Here is an 18,208-nt window from a genome sequence, read left to right as displayed (position 1 = left end):
CCCTCCCCCTGGTGGGGCAGGGAGGGTACAGGGGGTTTACAATTGACCTTTCCCCTCTGGTGGGGCAGTGGGGGGTACAGGGGGTTAGCAATTGACATTTCCCCTCGCTCTGTTGGGGCAGTGGGAGTTGCAGGGTGTTAACAATTGACCTTTCCCCTCTCTCTGGCGGGGTCGTGGGAGTACCGTGGCTTAACAATTGACCTTTCCCCTCCACCGGGTAGGTCAGTGGGTGGTGCAGGGGGTTAACAATTGACCTTTCCCCTCTGGTGGGGCAGTGGGGGGTACAGGGGGTTAACAATTTACTTGTTCTCTCTCTCTGGTGGGGCAGTGGTAGGTACAGTTCCTGTTCCCGTGTCGCCCTCATTTCAGATCCAAGAGGGTGCGATGCTGCCAATTAAAACCGGCCCCAAATCTGAAGGGATGGACAACACGAGAAACAATGACACATAGATCTAAATGTGCTGCATTTGTTTGTATGAAAATGGAACTTTGCAGTTTCTGCCAGTGGGAAGAAAGTTGCTGAAATTACTTTGAGGAATCCTGTCATGAAAGAGCTTCATTCTGTCTCCAAACTGTGGTGTATCTGAGCTGGGAGCGCTGGCTGTACCAGCTTTGTGCCCATTCCGACAATAACTCTGCTTCACATTAACAGCCCGTCCTTTGGCAAAAATGAGAAACAAAATTAATTGAGCGGCTGTGTGTGTAACTCACGATTGGAAGAAAAGGCATTTATTGGTTTTTATTTAAGAACTGAAATGCAATCGAGAGATTCTCATTGACAAGCATTGACCGTGACCATCAGACCAAAAGAAATGTTCACAAAACTGGGTTTACCGCTGGATTTATTGACTGTTCTGATGATGGTCTTCAAGGGGATGGCTTCATGTCCTACCACACAGGAGTAAGAAGCACCGCTGACCCACTCCTCGGCTGCAATGGATAACAGGCTGTACGTGAAGAAAGAGCTGCTGCTGTTATCCGTCTTCACCTCGGTGTCCGTGTGGTTGCCCGAATTCACCGGCTTGTCATTGACGGTCCACTTGACGAAGATCTCTCGGGGGGAGAAACCTCTCACTAAGCAGGTGAGGCTGACCAACCTCTGAGCGGAGATTTCTTCTGCCGAGGGCAGGAGGACAGACACGACCGGTTCCCGCGGATCTTTAGCTGCAGATCAATTACAATAAACATCAATGAACTGGAGACTTCCAGAGACAATGACACCGGTGTTTAAATGCGCGAGATATGTGGTTTGCGCGGAATTTTTAAGGATTCACAATTTCGCCTCTGTGGCATGTCCAGTTTTTCAGCCCAGATCAAAATGGAATAAAATCCTTCTCTCTGGGAGCTTGAAGAGTTGTACTGGAAAATTACATAGGATTCACTGCTAGGAACCAGGCCATTCGGCCAACTGATTTATACCAACTTTTATGCTCCACACGAGCCTACTCCCAGCTCACCATCGAAACCACGCAATATGTCCTTCTATTGCTTTCTCCCTCCTGCAATTATCTAACTTCCCCTTAAATGCATCATCCCATATCCCAGAGTATTTAGTTCGTGGGATTACCATTTGAATTATCAAAGTAATCTATTAAAATACTTATTAGAACGAATTGGCCCATGTACAAGGACCGGGAATAGTCACAGCCTCTCACGTGTTCCAACAATCACGCCGCTCACCCATTTCCTTGTGGATGGAACCTCTGATCGGAGTCGGCATATCCCGATGGCTCACCACGCAGTCAAACACAATCCCACTCAGCCAGTTTTGTGTCGAGATGTCTAACTTGATGATCACACTATCGGCCTCTCCCTGTTCAGCGTGATTCTCTGGTTTCAAAATGTCCTTTTTCCGCTCCCAGGACACGGTGACTCCAAAAGGAGCATTCGACACGATGCAGGTTAAGGTCACTGTCGCCTCCATTAAGACATGCTCGAGTGACGGCGGCGAAAGAGTGATTGTTGGATCGTTGCACGAGGAATCTTCTGTGAAGCAGAAATGAAAGTCAAGCAAAGCTTCATCTCCAGAGTCAGGATAGCAGCATTCTGCTTAACTCCCAAAAGTAGAATAAATCACCTTTGAGATATTAACCTCTCGTTGTTGCTTAACAACCATCATTATTGGAAGGACAACGAATTGGCAGCCATCCCGGGAGTCTCTTTAACATTTCCTGTGTATTTGCACCCAGAGCCACCTGTGATCGGCTGTGAGGCAAAGACCCGACATAAAACATTGAATAACGTTCGGTGCAATTGTGTTATGCACTGAATAGCGCTCGTCCCGAAAATCCTTGCTCCTTTACGCCCGTCTATCGATCCTTCTGCGCGAACGCATTTCCCCTCAATATAATGGCTCAACCCCCAGGATGAAGAGCTCTACATGGAAATTGCATTGGTTCAAAACGAGTGTCAAATCAAATCCAGGATTATAGTTGCAACAGGAAACAAAGTTAATTTTCTGGTGTCTTGTGATTTTGGGGTTGATGAAAATGTGCAGGAACCAGTCGCAGCCCCCGCCCCTCCCACGGCAGAGCAGAAGTAAAAGGTCGTGGTAAGGGAATTTCAACGGGTCTTTTGTCATGTGGAATAAATTGCAATACTGATGTGAAGTAGTTTTTTGTTATATTTCTGTCATTAGTGAGCTTTTATCATGTCTAGTGAGAGAGAGTAAGGAAGAAATATAAATGCAGGACAGTAATAGTGTCATAGGAACAGGAGAAGTCCATTCAGCCCATCCATCCTGTTCTGCCATTCAATCAGATCATGGCTGATATCTACCTCAACACCATCTACCCGCTTTGGTTGTGCAACCCTTTACACCCTTGCCTAACAAAGATCTATCAATCTCAGTTTTGACATGTTCAATTGACCCCTTCCCTCAACAGCTTTGGGAGGTCCGTGGGGGGGGGGGGGGGAGGTTGGTGGAGAGAGTTCCAGATGTACACGAGACTGTGTGTGAAATTATCCTTCCTGACATTACCCCTGAATGGTGAAGATCTACTTTTAAGGTTCTGTCCCTGGTCCTGAAGTACCGCACCAGAGGAAATATATTCTCGCTATCTACCACATCAGTTCCAATTATCAACGTAAACACCTCAATTACATCGCCTCTTCACATTCTACACAAAGGAATACAAGCTTAACCCGTCCTAATCATTTAGCCGTTTTAGCCCGGTATCATTCGGGTTAATTTGCATTGCACCCGCTCTAAAGCCAGTTTATCCATCCTGCGGTGCGGTGCCCAGAACTGAATGCTGTGTTCTAAAAAGGCAGGTCATAAAATCAGAGACATTTTCGGCATGGAAAGAGGCAATTTTTGCCCATCGTTTCCATGCCGGCCAAACAAGAGCATTCCAGCCTAATCCCACATTCCAGCTCTTGGTCCGTAGCCCTGTAGGTTCATTGCATATCCAATATTTATTTTTAATGTAGTGAGGTGTTCAGCCTCTACCACCCTTTCAGGTAGTGATTTCGAGACCCACACTACGTTCTGGATGAAGACATTTCCTCTCATATCTCCTCTAAACCTCGCCCCAATTACTTTAAATCTGTGTCCCCTGGTTGTTGACTCATCTGCCAAGGGTAACAGGTCCTTCCTATCCACTTTATCAAGGCCCCTCATAATCTTATACATCTCAATCAGGTCTCCCCTCAGTCTCCTCTGTTCGAAACAAAATAGACCCAGCCTATCCAATCTTTCCTCATAGCCAACATTCTCCAGCCCAGACAACTTCCTGGTAAATCTCCTCTGCACCCGTTCCAGTGCAGCAATATCTTTCCTGTAACCTGGTGACCAGAAATGCACGTGCTACTCCAGCTGCGGCCTAACAAGTGTTTTATACAGTTCAAGCATAAGCTCCTTGCTATTTTATTCCATGCCTCGACTAATAAAGGTAAATATAACGTCTGCCTTCTTAACCCACTTATCAAGCTGGCGTGCTAACTTTAGGGATCTGTGGACATGCAGTCCAAGGTGCCTTTATTCGTCGACAACCATTCTAGCAATTTCTAGCAGTGGCCCTTACAGTGTAAAGGCCTGGAGACACCGACTGTCGCTCCCAATATGCTCAGGAAACTCAGGATAACGCTGAGACTAAGGGCAAGCAGAGGGCAAACGTTGGCGAAGTGACGGAATCATGAACCGTGAGGAATCCTAAGTCAGGGCTTACACCGAAAGGAAAAACAAATTGTATGATTAGAAATGAGAAATAGTTCTGTGCTTTTTACTAATAACGATAAAAGCCCTGACTGAGATCAGCGCTCAGAATGATCCGGAACTTCCCGGGGCTGTGTCTCTTACCCGGAGATCTGGTGATCGTTCGGTTTTGGGTAATTCCTTGATGAGAGACCTGGCAGGTATAGACTGAGTGGGCGAACCATTCCGCGGCGGAGAATGTCAGTCGACGACTCGCCGAGAAGTTCCCATTCACCTCACATGATGAAGCCCGATTTCATAACTTGTCCATTCTTCAGCCAATTCACGGTCAGTGACTTTGGATGGAAATCGATGATTGAACACACGGCGGTTGCAGATCTGCTTCTGGCGATTTCTTCCTTGGAACTCAAGGTAAGGATAACAGCTGGATGATGTACCACACGACCTGCAAGAAAATACATTTTATGGCGATTATTTGTTACAATCCAAACAATTAAGAACTTTAAAGTGGTTTTTAACATATAATCTACATCACCAAAACAGGCCATTAGGCCCAACAGGCCTATGCTTATGTTCCACATGGGCCTCCTCTCTCCCTGTTGCCTAGCCGCTATCAACATAATCTTCGATGGCTTTCTCCCTCCTGTACTTATCTAGATTCGCCTGAAACGCATCTATGATATTCGCCTCGTATTCCATGCGGCAGGGAGTTCCATATTTTACCAATTCCTTGGGTGAAGAACTTTCTCCTGGACTCCCTATTGGATTTATTAGTGAATATCTTATATTTATGGCCCCAATATCGGGCTCCTGCTCAAGCAAAATATTTTATCTACGTTTAACCTTTAAATCGCTTCATAATTTTAAAGACCACCATTTGATCACCACTCAGCCTTCCCTTTTCTGGAGAAACGAATCCCACTCCGTTCAGCAATTATTCACAGTTGCAATTTTTCAGTTCTGGTGTCGTCCTTGTGCCTCTGTATCATTCTTATAATATGGAAACCAGCACTATGCACTTTACAGTTGATATAATCCGGAGATTAGAGCAGTGTACATTACTCTATATGTGATATGGAGACCAGGCATGTGCGTAGTACTCTGAGTGTGATATGGAAACCAGAACTATGTCAGTGTTCGAATTTTGATTTGGAGATCGGAATGCACACTAAGATGTGTTATGGAGACCAGACGTGTATGCAGCACTCTTAATATGTTATGGAGACCTTATCTGTGTACAATACTCTAAATATGATGTGGAAACCAGACCTGTACGCAGCACTCGCTGTGTGATATGAAGACCAGAGCTGTGCAATGACTCTAAGTGTAAGATGGAGACCAGAACTGTGCACATTACTCAAAGTCTGGTCTAACCAAGGTTGTATAGAAGTTGAACATATCATCTCTGCTTTTCACAATTTGCCTTCCTTGTATCCCACAGAACTCACCTGGCATTTTTACGTCCCAGACCGAGCCACCTCGTCGAACCTCGCAGTAGATTGCGCTACTCCCCACCAATGACTTGCTGATGGTTAACTGGCTGCTCAGTGTGTCGGCTCAATCCTTGTTGATGTTTGACGGGTAGGTCTTCAATCCAGTGGTGAGCGGCGCTTCTTCTGTCCTCCAGGAAAGGCTGGTGATTTCCGTGGAGTAGTCCATCGCTAAGCAGCCATAGGTGAAGGTGCCGCCAGTGTCGGGTTGTTCACAGGAGGAGAGCAGGGCATAGAGTTTGGGAGCAGATGGTGTCGCTGGGAAAGATTGGCCAAGCAGACTCTGTAATCAGTGCTTATAATATAACCAAACAACTAAACGTTTCACTACGTGGTGAACTAAATCCATCATTTACCGATCATACCCTCCGTCAACATTTGAATTACTAGGAGTTATGAGACCCGACGTGAAACGCCTCCACGTAACTCCAGTCTTGTACATAAGTATAGTCACGAGACTTAAAGGGGCATTCTGCCCAGCAGGCTCCTTTGTACGGAGTGAATGCTGGAATATTGTATCGTGGACTTCTTCCTGCTATTATGGAACTCTCCCCTCAATCCCCAATCACTTTTACAGTAGATTATTTCACATTATATATTCTGAGTTCCTCCCTGCATCCTTTTGCTCTCAGAATCTTATTAGCAGCACGGAATCAGGCCATTCCATGATATTAAAGTGAAGTCAACTCTCCACTTTTTAGATGCTGCTTAAACTAACCTCTTGGACCAAGATGTTGGTCAATCGCCAGAATCACTGCTGACCATACTAAAGGAAACTGCTTATGTGGCCTGATATCAAATTTTACCTCCTTAAGCTCTTATGAATCGTCTTGGGACGTTTCACTACGTTAAACGCGCTATATAAATGCAAGTATTGTTTTCAGGGGATACACTTGGTTGAATAGCGGTGGGGTGAATTATCCTAATCTCACAACTTCTACAGCAAGATCTACTAGTTGTATTAACTTTTTTTAAATCCTGGCATGTTTATAAACATGACCGAGACAGATAAAGTCATACAACTTCAAATCACGGAAGGAGGCTATTCGGCCCATCACGCCTCTGTACGATCTCTCCACCAATTCCGTTCACCTTCCAATTCCCAATCTTCTTCTCAAACGTTCAATTTTATTAAGCTGTTATGGATTCTGCATGCAGCCCTCTTTCTGATAGGACAACTCATGTCCCAACAGCACCTATGTAGAATAATACAATAATACCCTCTCCCTTCATTCCTTTGCTGCAGATATTCAATCAGTGCCATTTACTCACCAACTCACCGACCTGGGGAAATATGTTTCCCGAATCCCTTCATAAAACCCTTCATATTTCCAAAACCCCTCTATCAGAATTCTTCTAAATCTTCTTTGTTCCCAGGAAAATATAGGACGTTCCAATAAATGGTTGAAGTCTCCTTTAAAATGTGAATTGATTACTTCAGCGCTCAGATTTGAACCGGGAACTTTTGCGCAGCCTGATATCTAGGATTCAAGTTTGATCTCAATCGGGATTGATTCGGGCCTATCTCTTTCCTGCTCAGAATTCGAGGAAGAGCGATGCAGTATGAGTTGTGATCTGTCCCCTGTTACTGATTGGATGTCTCCTGATCTTCCTCTTCCGAATCACTCCATGAAATAATCCGAATGATGTACGGTTCCCAAAGCTGGTTATATGGAACGATGCTCTTTAAAAGCTCCATTTAATTTTACAAATTATTCTCCAGCCTCCTGCCAGTGAGAACATGCACTGCTTTCTGGGTCGTTGCAGTCTCTTCTTTGTGTTGTTCGAACCGAAAATAATCTAAACATCAGTACAGGTTTTCTTCGCTAAATACCTAATATTGGCAAACCTTAAACATTATAAATCGATTGGTTATCAGCCGGGTCTATGCTAGGAAGGACAAAGGTTAATGAACCTGGTTACTGCTGATATGGGTAACTCTCGATTCTGGTTAGTGCGGATTACTGAAACACCTGTGGCTTATTGGTCAAATACTGAAATCTCGGTCTATACCGTAAAATTACAGAGAGGGTCGATGATGGTGTTGCAACAGATGTGGTATATATCGATGTTCAAATGACATTTTATAAAGTATCTCATAAAAGAATGATTCGGAAAATAGAAGCACATGTGATTGAAGGGATGGAGGTAACTTGGGTATTTAATTGGCTGCGGGAGAGGAGGCAGCGAGCAGTGGTGAACAGATGTTTTTCTGACGGAAAAGTAGTGGGGTCGCCCTTTGGTCGGTATGAGCAACATTGCTTTTCCTGTTATATATATAAATTACCTGGACTTGTTTATAGGGAATACAGTTTACAAGTTCACGAATGATGCAAACTTGACAACGTGGGAATGTGTGAGCAGGATAGCAGCGGATTTCAAGTGTGCATCGACAGATTGGTGAAATGGGCAGGCACATGCCAGATACAATTTAATGCATTTTGGAGGAACAACATGTAGAGGCAATATAATCTAACAGGCATTAATTTGAGGGAGGTGCCAGAGCAGAGAGTCCTGGGAGTACATATTCACATTTCTTTGAAGGTGGCTGGGCAAGTTGATAAGAAGGTTACGAAATTGTATGCGTTATTGCCATTGTAAAAGGGGCCTTGAATACAGAATCACGGGTGTCATGCTAAACCTTTACAAATCACTGGTTAGACGTCGGATGCTGTAGTGTATACAATTCTGACCTCCACAATTTAGAATGGATGACAAGGCCCCAGAATTATATAAAGGACCAGAGGCTTCAGTTAGGTGGAAAGATTAGAAAATCTGCGATTGTGTATTAAAGCAGTGAAAATGAATTGAGGCCTAATAGAGGTATTCAAAATTGAGACAGGTTTTGTCAAAGCAAGTCAGGAGAAAAGATTTCCAATGGTGATTACGTCGTTAACCAAAGGTCACAGATTTAAAATAATTGGCAAAAGAACGAGAGGGAAAAGGAGGGGATTATTTTTTAAAAGAGAGGGTTAGGTTCTAGAAACGCTTCATCATGTTGAACACCACTATCAGATCTGTGTTTATTGTCTGTTATAGTGAAATGGGACATTTAAAATAAAGGATCTGAGAAATTTGGCTCAAACGATTCAATTGGATACCGTTACAGAGTCTGAAATATTATTGTGAATGGCAATTCATCGCAGGCTGAATGTATCTCTTTAAATGCTTCACAGAAATGCAGTTCAGTTACTGTGTGCCTTGTGTTGTGACCCAGTCAAAAAACTGCATCTGACCTGCGTCTGTCCCTAGCTGGTGCATTAAAAAAAAACAACTGAACGAAATGCTGATTTCAAACATAACGTTCCCATGATTGTTATTTGAAGCAAGAGTTCGACATTCACCAGTTAAATTGTCAAATTAACTTCCAGCCTACCATCAGATCAGAACAGGCGCTGCTTTCTGGACCATTTCAATCTTTTCCAGAAACGGCTTGTTCTGAAATTGAACTCAAGATCAGGCCAATCTCATTCAATCATTATTTAATACTCAAAATGTTAAACGTTTATCAATTCATCAAAAATGAAGCAGTTATATTGCGATAAGGTTAAACTCAATTTAGGCATTGTTGTTTCATTGGAGCAATGGAAATATTTATTTGAACATATCTGGCTTGCTAACTCGAACTTTATTAGTTGGCTGCAAATTAAGTCTCCTTGAATGCCCCTGGATAAAGCATTTTCAGTTCTGTTATATTACAAATAATATAGAGTAAAGCTCCCTCTGCATTCTATGCTCAGCTGTATCAAGGGATTGATTTCGAGAAAAGCCATGTCAATACTGCACTGTCAAACAGTCCAGATAAGGTAGCGCACTAGTTAAATAGAGAGCAGAGCTCCATCTACTCTGTCCCACCAAACACTAACACGGCAGATGGAACACGAGTTGGATAAAGAGTAAATGTTGCCTCTACACTGTCCTGTGAAAGAGTCACGGGACAGTTACAGCACGGGATAAATACAGAGTTAAGCTCCTTATACATTGCACGAACAGACTGACCCAGGGCAGCTACAACACGGGTTAGATACAGAATAAATTCTCCCTTTGCACGATCCCATCCAACACTCCCAGTGTCCCAGGGCAGATACAGCAATGGTTAAATACAGAGTAAGGCTCCCTCCACACTGCCGCATCAAACGCTCCCAGGGCAGGTTCCGCATGGGATAGATACTGAGTACAGCTCCCTCGACACTGTCTCATCAAACACTCCGACGGCAAGTACAGCATGCGTTAAATACAGAGTAAATCTCTCTCGACACTGTCCCATCAAACACTCCGAGGGCAGGTATCTCCGGTTAGATACAGAGTAAATCTCTCTCTACACTGTCCCATCAAACACTCCCAGGGCAGGTACAGCACGGGGTTAGATACAGAGTAAAGCTCCCTCTACACTCTCCCATCAAACACTCCCAGGGCAGGTACAGCAAGGGGCTAGATACAGAGTAAAGCTCCCTCGACACTGTCCCATCAAACACTCCCAGGGCAGGTACAGGGGGTTAGATACAGAGTAAAGCTCCCTCTACACTGTCGCACCAAACAGTACCGGGGCAGGTAGAGCACGGGTTAAAATACAGAGTATAGCTCTCTCAACACTGTCCCATCAGGACTCCCGGGACAGGTATAACACGGGTTAGATACTGATTAAAGCTCCTTCAACAGTTTAAAAGAAGTGTTTTTGAACTTCTGCTTCTGAATGCCACAAATTGCGTTATTGGTCCCTATTGTGAGATGCCTTCTCAAAATTAACCTGAAACTGTCACATTTTTCACAGATACAAGCTTCTGAAATAAATGAGTCGAATTGTACTCAACAAAATACAAGAGGACAAACCGGAAGGCTTACAGCCAAGCAGGAGGGCTCCTGATTCTCACACAGTGAGCAGGCGCACTGAAAGAGAACAGGCACAATCTTGCTCTCAGCAGATAGATCGGTGCCATCTGTCAGTTTCAATAAAGCTGATTTACAATTGATCTCTTGTCAATTTCCGATCATCTCAAAAGTGCACGTTTAAAAAAAAATTAAACTGATATTAATTTGGAAAACTTTCCTCGACTTCCAATCATGTCTCCCTCCATCTCTACAATTGTACAAATCCTGAAAACAATTATATCGAAATAATCTTCATTCCATGGTAATTTGCTGCATTTAATCGGGACTCCCTTTCAGAATAGGAATTTAACAAATCAGGAAACAGTTACATTGAAAAGCGATTAGCCACTGCTTCAATATAATTTCATAATTAAATATAACCTGTAAAATCATCGAGGCAAAACACGAAGTTAATTCATTAAAATCTGCGGCGACACCTTATTCATATTGAGTAAGACAAGTATTGTTTACTAAGTTAATCTTTGACTTAATTTAAAATTCTCGCCAAACCTAGAGATGTTGCAGTAACTGTAATCCTATACAACGCAATTGTGGGAGGTCATTAATGGTTAATGAGTTCACACTGATATTATACTCTAAAGTAATATTGGTGTTTGCTGATCTAATACTGCATTATAATAAAATTAGTTAATATTCATTTTAATCCTGTTCCTGCTTCGTAACGTGTGACATATTAGCGTTTCAGTTAAGTTAAATATCACTTATCAATTTTAACATATTAAGAATCATATTAAAAGATGAAGACATTCAGACTAATATATTATGTTTACTTCATTAAAATCAAATTTGAATAAGTTAAAATGATCAGGAGCTTCCAATATATTCCCGCTCTCTAGCAACACATGTAAACTCTGCATGTTTCTGAACTCTCTGATACAACATAAACTCCCTCTTTTCTCAGAGTGGATTTCACATGATGGATTTAGGAGTGGACTATTTTAAATAGTTCAATGTCTGGCCGTTGTTTCATCTCACTAACTATCGATGGGCTGTAACGCTATATGTTTTCTAAATCAGGGCCCTCCAGTTTAAACATTATCCTCATTCTTACCTGTAAAATATATTTTATGAAGTAACAGGCAACAGACAAGTGTGCAGTCGGTAACATAGACTCCGCTATTTAATAACATAGAGAATCTTTTTTTATATTTTACTCCTGTAATTCACACAATGCCCGTAAATTAATTATTAAGCTATTTATTGAAACTACTTTCCAGAATGATCAACGTAATATTGGCGGGGAAGAATTCATTCAGGCCATCTGCGACACTGACATTTCATGAGCAAATGGAGGAGAGTATTTTGTGATCAATTTAACGTGAACCACAGTTAACCATAACTCTTAAATGTAATGTGTTCACTCTCTATAATTCTACCCCATTTGCAGCACAGCTAAGGGAGACTGGATGTTGTTATTCAATTCAAAAATAACATTGACCTTATGGTAATTAAATTAATCAGCTTGACGTTGAATGGTTTGTGTGTCTGTCAGCCTGAACTTTCCTTGAATTTAAATAGAATCATATGAACAATGCTCTGACTGCCAGCGACGTCTAACGCTCAGGCTATCATCTTACAAACGGTACAGATTAGTTTAATGATAATTGTCTCGCTATGAAACAAAAAATTTAATTGAAGAAATTACATAATTTTAGAATTTAATAACTCGTCAGATTGATGACATTTACAAACTGTAATTTACAACTCGCATTTAATTGATAATTGAATACAATCTGTTGTGGATCTGTTTAAAACAGGGAGATAATTAATTTCAGACCCTCCTTGAACTGCGGTGGAATCAGTATGCTGCTATTAAAATCATTTCAGACCTAATCAGAAATTGTCGCCAGCCTCTAAAATTTTCTGCTCACGTTAATTGGGACCAGTGCGCAGCAGAATTGTGGGATGCGAATAATGGTTAATACAAGAATATTAATTGCATCGCATATTTAGTGATATTGGGCAATATTACCGCATTATAATTGTTTGAGTTATATTTATTTAACTCCCCTTCAACCTGCAAATTTTTAATCGTATCATTCGAAATTACAGCAACATTTCATGGATTAAATGTGTGCACCATAAATCATAGATTATAGTTGAACCTGTATTTCTCACTTAAATAATAAGATGGAGAACATTATTTAGTGACGATTTTTGATTTATAAAACCTACTTTTTGGCTGCCTACAATTATCTTTGAAACAGTTTTAAACGGATCATAAAAACTTGCAGCAGTTTGATGTCATTGAGATAAACATCGCACGAAAGCCGAACAGTTTCACAAAAGTTTTGTTATTCAAAGTATCCCAGGCACACTCTCTGCTCAGCAGATAAACAGCAAACCACAGCACTGAGCGGCTGAATACAACAACAGAATGTTTTGTGGAGAAGCAGCTTAATTGTATAAACAGTTTCAGCGGAATCAAATGTAACATTGCCAAAACATGTCAATGCAGAATTAAGCGAAATCGTCTATCACTGAACGAATTAATTATTGAAATAAATATAAATATAAAATAATGAGAGCAGAATTGTGATTAGACGGATCATGTTAATCAATTAATATTGATATAGGATATTGTTGTGCTATTGCGTGCTATTTCTATTAATTTGTATTAAGTTCAACCTGATTCATATCACAAAAATATTAATTATATAGTTCTTCATTACAGTAACATTTCACGTATATGAGCATTCGTCAACTTTTGATCAATAAATGACATTGCAATTATCAAAAAATAAAACACAATAAAATATCTTACATTTACTTATAACATCTAAAGCTTTATGTTTCTGCCCAGAAACACCTTTCAAACACATTTAAATATAATATTTGCATTTGATCAGAAAATATGCAGCAATTAGATGTTGCAGAGACTAAGCATTGCAGAAACACCAAAGGATTTATCAACCATTGGGTGTTTAAAGTAACCCAGGCACAGAGTCCCATCGGCAGATAAACACCAAATCACACCAATCTGGGGATCAATCCCTCAGCAACATGTTCTGTGGAGAAGCAGTTTCATTCCATAAAAGCATTGCAGCAGAATCAAATGAAACATAGCAACAAATCTCAGTACTGAACCCAGCAAATCAGTGAATTATTGAAATAAACAGAAATATACAATAAAGACACAAATTCCACAGATGCAGAAAGAGTGAATGTTTCTTACCTGTTGTCACTGTCACCATGGTGTCTTGTACCCAGTAGTCGAGAAAGTCACAGAGTTACATTCCCGGGGCTGGGTCACACAATAACCGGCACTGCGTAAAACAGACAGCAATCCAACATTAGTTTAAATATTCACATCGCAGAGGCAAAGTAAAACCACAATGGATCTTCATAAAATGATAAATGTATTAATGGATATTGTTCACTCTTTATAAATGCACTGGTGTTATATATTTCACAGAGCAACCCGTGAACAGTTCATGAAATTACCAACTGATCAATGAATAATGATCAGTTTATCCATATTAAACTGTGCTGGTAGGACAGTGCTGGACATAAATAGGACTTCACTGAAGATACAGTGGATTGTGAAAGCGAGCACTGACCCAGACATACTCAATTAGTGCCGAGGGGTTTTTGTATTGACAGTAATTGCTGTGCCACCCACTGTACCACAGTGAGACACGCCGTGCCAAATACTTCAGCTGACAGTTAACTGTAAAATACAGAGACTAAATTGCACAGTGCTCTAAAAAACTGCATTCCGACTCCCATAAGAGTGCAGCAACCAGATATTTCAAGTTGTGCTGGTCATTTTATTTATCTATTTTACTTCGACCCATTGCTTGTTTTCAAGCCTCGTTTGCTTCCAATCTCCTGCGGTGGCAATGATCGCAGGCATGAGCAAACTCCGTGTGGGGGGTTTTTGTACGAGACGCTCGCCGTGTACAGCACCGTGACACCCCTGTTGTACCACAGTGGCAGGGACCCGCACAAATACGCTACTCATTGTCTGATTAACGCTGTCAGAAAATAAATTACTCAATCAACAGAAAGGTTTATCAGATTTTGATTGTCGAATGATGATTCTTTCTGAGAGCGCAGAAATGGACCAAAATCCTACCCATAGTTACAATATTAAAGCTTTCATTGAATCCTCGTTTTTAATCCTGGACACAGTAACGATAAATCATCTTCATCAATACAAAGTTAGTTAATGTGCATTTTATTCTTAAACAGTTTATTGCTGTAGCAAATACATTCTTGCAATGTAGGTGAAACACATCTCTTGATATACTTTACACCGTTACTGACCTAGAATTCGATGGAAGTTGCTGCAATTGCACTTGTTCAGTTTCTGTACGAGCCCAAGATGGGTTCGGGTCGCTCTGGGTCTCTTGCACAGTATAACATGGCGGTGTCTTCGGTTCTCAGATTCTTGATCTCGATGTAGGTTGTGGAACATGTACTTGAAGGGATGATCCGACCTTCCACTCCAGGCGCGTAATATATGCTACTGGACGCTTTATCGTAAGCAAGCAGCCACTCCAGCCCCTTCCCGGGAACTTGTTTCAACCAGTGCATGTCGTAGCTGTTCAAACTGAACCCGCTCACTGAACAGGACAGTTTGTGAGATTCTCCGGGCTTCATCGACACAGAAGCCGACTGGGTCAGCACGATTTCGGACTGGACATCTGTCAGTAATTGAAATAAATTGTAATTACATTCGAGAACATTTACATCAATGAATAGCAATGAAAACACAATATCTGAAGCCGCCTTGTATTGTGTCACGGAAGCAGCGAGGAATACTCACAGGTGAAGCAGGCCAGAAACAAACAGAGACACGGGGCAAGTCCCATCGTCGGGTCTCTCGGTGTAACTGTCTCGGGAAGGTGTCTCGGCGCCGAAACACCGCCTTCTGATTGTGAACCTGGAGCTGGGTCACGCTATTTAAACTGTCCGGTCCCCTGTGTGTTTGTGTGTGTGTGTGTGTGAGAGAGAGGGGGATGGTGACTGGGAGCCACACGCCTCCACCAGCAGCAGACTGACTCCTCCCCTATTTTCCTGTCTGAATCCAGCTGTGTAAAATATAATACATCATTAATAATCCGTGTTTTCTGTACATTACCCAAAATTACCTTGACTTCGATTGCCGATATACTGCTGGGGATGATATACCGAATATCGAAAAGATTTTCAGTAGAACACTGAATCAGTGTCAGGATTTACATTCCCCACAAACAGCTCACATTGACTCCGTGTCCAATTCCTCTCAGGTGGATGTAAAATATCCCATGGCATTATTTCGAACAAGAGCAGGGGAGTTCTTCCCTGTGTTTGTTCAATATTTATCCCTCAACAAACTTCACTAAAATATCATTTCGTCATGTATCACGTTGCTGTTAGTTGGATCGTGCTTTGCACAAATTGGCTGCCGTGTTTCCCTCCATTACAACAGCGATAACACTCCAAAACGGAGTTAATTGTCTCGAAAGAGCATCCTGTTTTCGAGAAAGCAGCTATATAAATGGAAGAATTTATTTTTGTGATCAGCAACTGCTTCTGGGATGGATATGCTTCCCGGTTATATAGCAGGGAAAGCTAAGTTTGGGAACAACATTACATTTTATCAGATAGCATCCATCGCGCCTGTGCAGCTCCACACTTAATACAATCGTCCCTGACCAAATCGGGCACTGAATCTTAGTCCACCCGTGTGAAGACTGTTACATTATTTCACGCTGAGCAATTCTAATTGTTAAAAGTGAAGATCTACACCTATCTGTATAATTGTGAGGAGTTCGCACAGTCCGCCCAAAGCTATCTGGGTGAGAATTAAATCACGCTGCGTCGCTCTCTAATCGAAATTACATGACTGTCCCACCGACCATGGAAATGTCCTCAACACTAAAGATTAAACGTTGTCGATTAGTGTGAACCGATTATCCGTAGCTTCGGGATATTATTGCTTTGAGGTAACATTTTAATTTGCACCTGGAAAGGGAAATCATTATAATAAATGCGTTAATTGAGTGTCGCCATCGTGCAGTTTGATTCGGTGCTGAATTTATCCGAGCTATGGCCAGCTGTTGTGATGCCAAGTGTATGTCTCTCAAGTTGTACCAGAGCGTGTTTTATTTAAAAATACAAAGGCTGTCAATGACAATTAGTTCAAAACTTGAGTAACTAGAATTCCCGGTCAAAGGCTCCATCACTGGGACTGTAACGTGGCAGACTGCAGCTCATGGGGTCAAGTATAAATTATCAAAGGGACCAAGAATTGTGATATGGATTATTGCGATCTTTATATCTGTACATCTATATATATATGTGATACCAGCACCGGCATCAATTGCCGTCTGCTAGATTGTAATAGAACAATCCGGAGAAGATTTGTCCTTCATTAATTGATGCATCAAATGCTTTGCATTGCTCTAATTAGATTGTCTTCTGTACTGCACATGTCATACACGAAACATCATGTATTTAAGGTCATGCCATCAAAAATATATTTTAGATGGCTGTTGCCTCCTGATTCAGTAGTCGAAGAATTAATTTCCAATTTGATCCCACCCACGCACAGTCCATATCTCTCCCACACATTTTGTCACAGAGATCCACAATTTCACCATCAGGGACGGGCGAGAATTGACAATGTAACTTGCATAAAACATCTGCTGGTTCGGTGCAGAAAAACAACTAGCTGTTTCCCGCCCGCTGATCAGAGATAGAAAGCCAACTGCAACCACCTGTGAATGGAAACTATTTGTACACAAATCTGCCCAGCAACAATATACTCGTACTGGCAAGGAACATCCCCATTGGTAATATTGAGATAATTTCACATGACTTGTTATACCTGGGAATGATTCCCAGATCCTGCGACCTATCTGAGCCACCAGAATCCACAAAACCTGCTGAGTCATTGAATATATTCAAGGCTGAGATACATAGTTTTTTGTACTCCAGGTGAATCAAGGGATATGGGCTTAAAGCAAGAAAGTTGAGTTGAGGTAGATGATCAGCCATGATCGGACTGAATGGCGGAGCAGTCTCGAGGGGCCTTGTGACCTACTCCTGCTCCTAATTCTTAAGTTCTTATATAACTTCACACCTTCCCATGAAAACCTCCTCAGAATTGATAACTGTAATTGTGTTCTTTCTGCATTAACTCCTCCTGATTTCTTAGCACTCTTGTGGTTTGCTCTGAGACATTCCTTTGGAGTTTGGAAGAATGAGAGGCGATCTCATTGAAACGTATATGATTCTGAGGGGGATTGACGGGCTAGATGCTGAGAGGTTGTCCCGCTGACCGGAGACTCTGGAAATAGGCAGCATAATCTCAAGATAAGGTGTCAACCATATCAGGCTGAGATGAGGATGAATTTCTTCACTCAGAGGTTTGTGAATCTTGGGAATTCTCTGCCCCAGAAGGCTGAGGATGCTGAGTCCTTGATTATATTCAAAACTGAGATCGATAGATTTATGGACTCCAGAAGAATCAAGGGATATGGGGATCGGACGGGAAAGTGGAGTTGATGTCGAAGATGGGCCATGATCATATTGAATGGCAGAGCAGGCTCCAGCTTCCGTGTGGCTCCTACTTCTTATATTCCTATATCACTTCACATCTGCCCAAGAAAATCTTCTCAGAATTTGCAGCAGTAATTGGATCCTTTCTCCCTTAACTCCACCTGATATCTTGGCTCTCTCG

General features: G+C 41.9%; 1 pseudogene; it reads right to left on the bottom strand.

The window, feature by feature from the left end:
* Window positions 1-772: 772 nt before the first annotated feature.
* Window positions 773-15,353, bottom strand: LOC139238079 (Ig heavy chain C region-like; annotated as a pseudogene).
* Between the last annotated feature and the right edge of the window lie 2,855 nt (window positions 15,354-18,208).

Source organism: Pristiophorus japonicus, chromosome 25 (genome assembly GCF_044704955.1).
Source record: "Pristiophorus japonicus isolate sPriJap1 chromosome 25, sPriJap1.hap1, whole genome shotgun sequence".
NCBI lineage: Eukaryota > Metazoa > Chordata > Chondrichthyes > Pristiophoridae > Pristiophorus > Pristiophorus japonicus.
The sequence above is the reverse complement of the archived record's forward strand: the minus strand, read 5'-3'. Positions and strand labels throughout refer to the sequence as shown.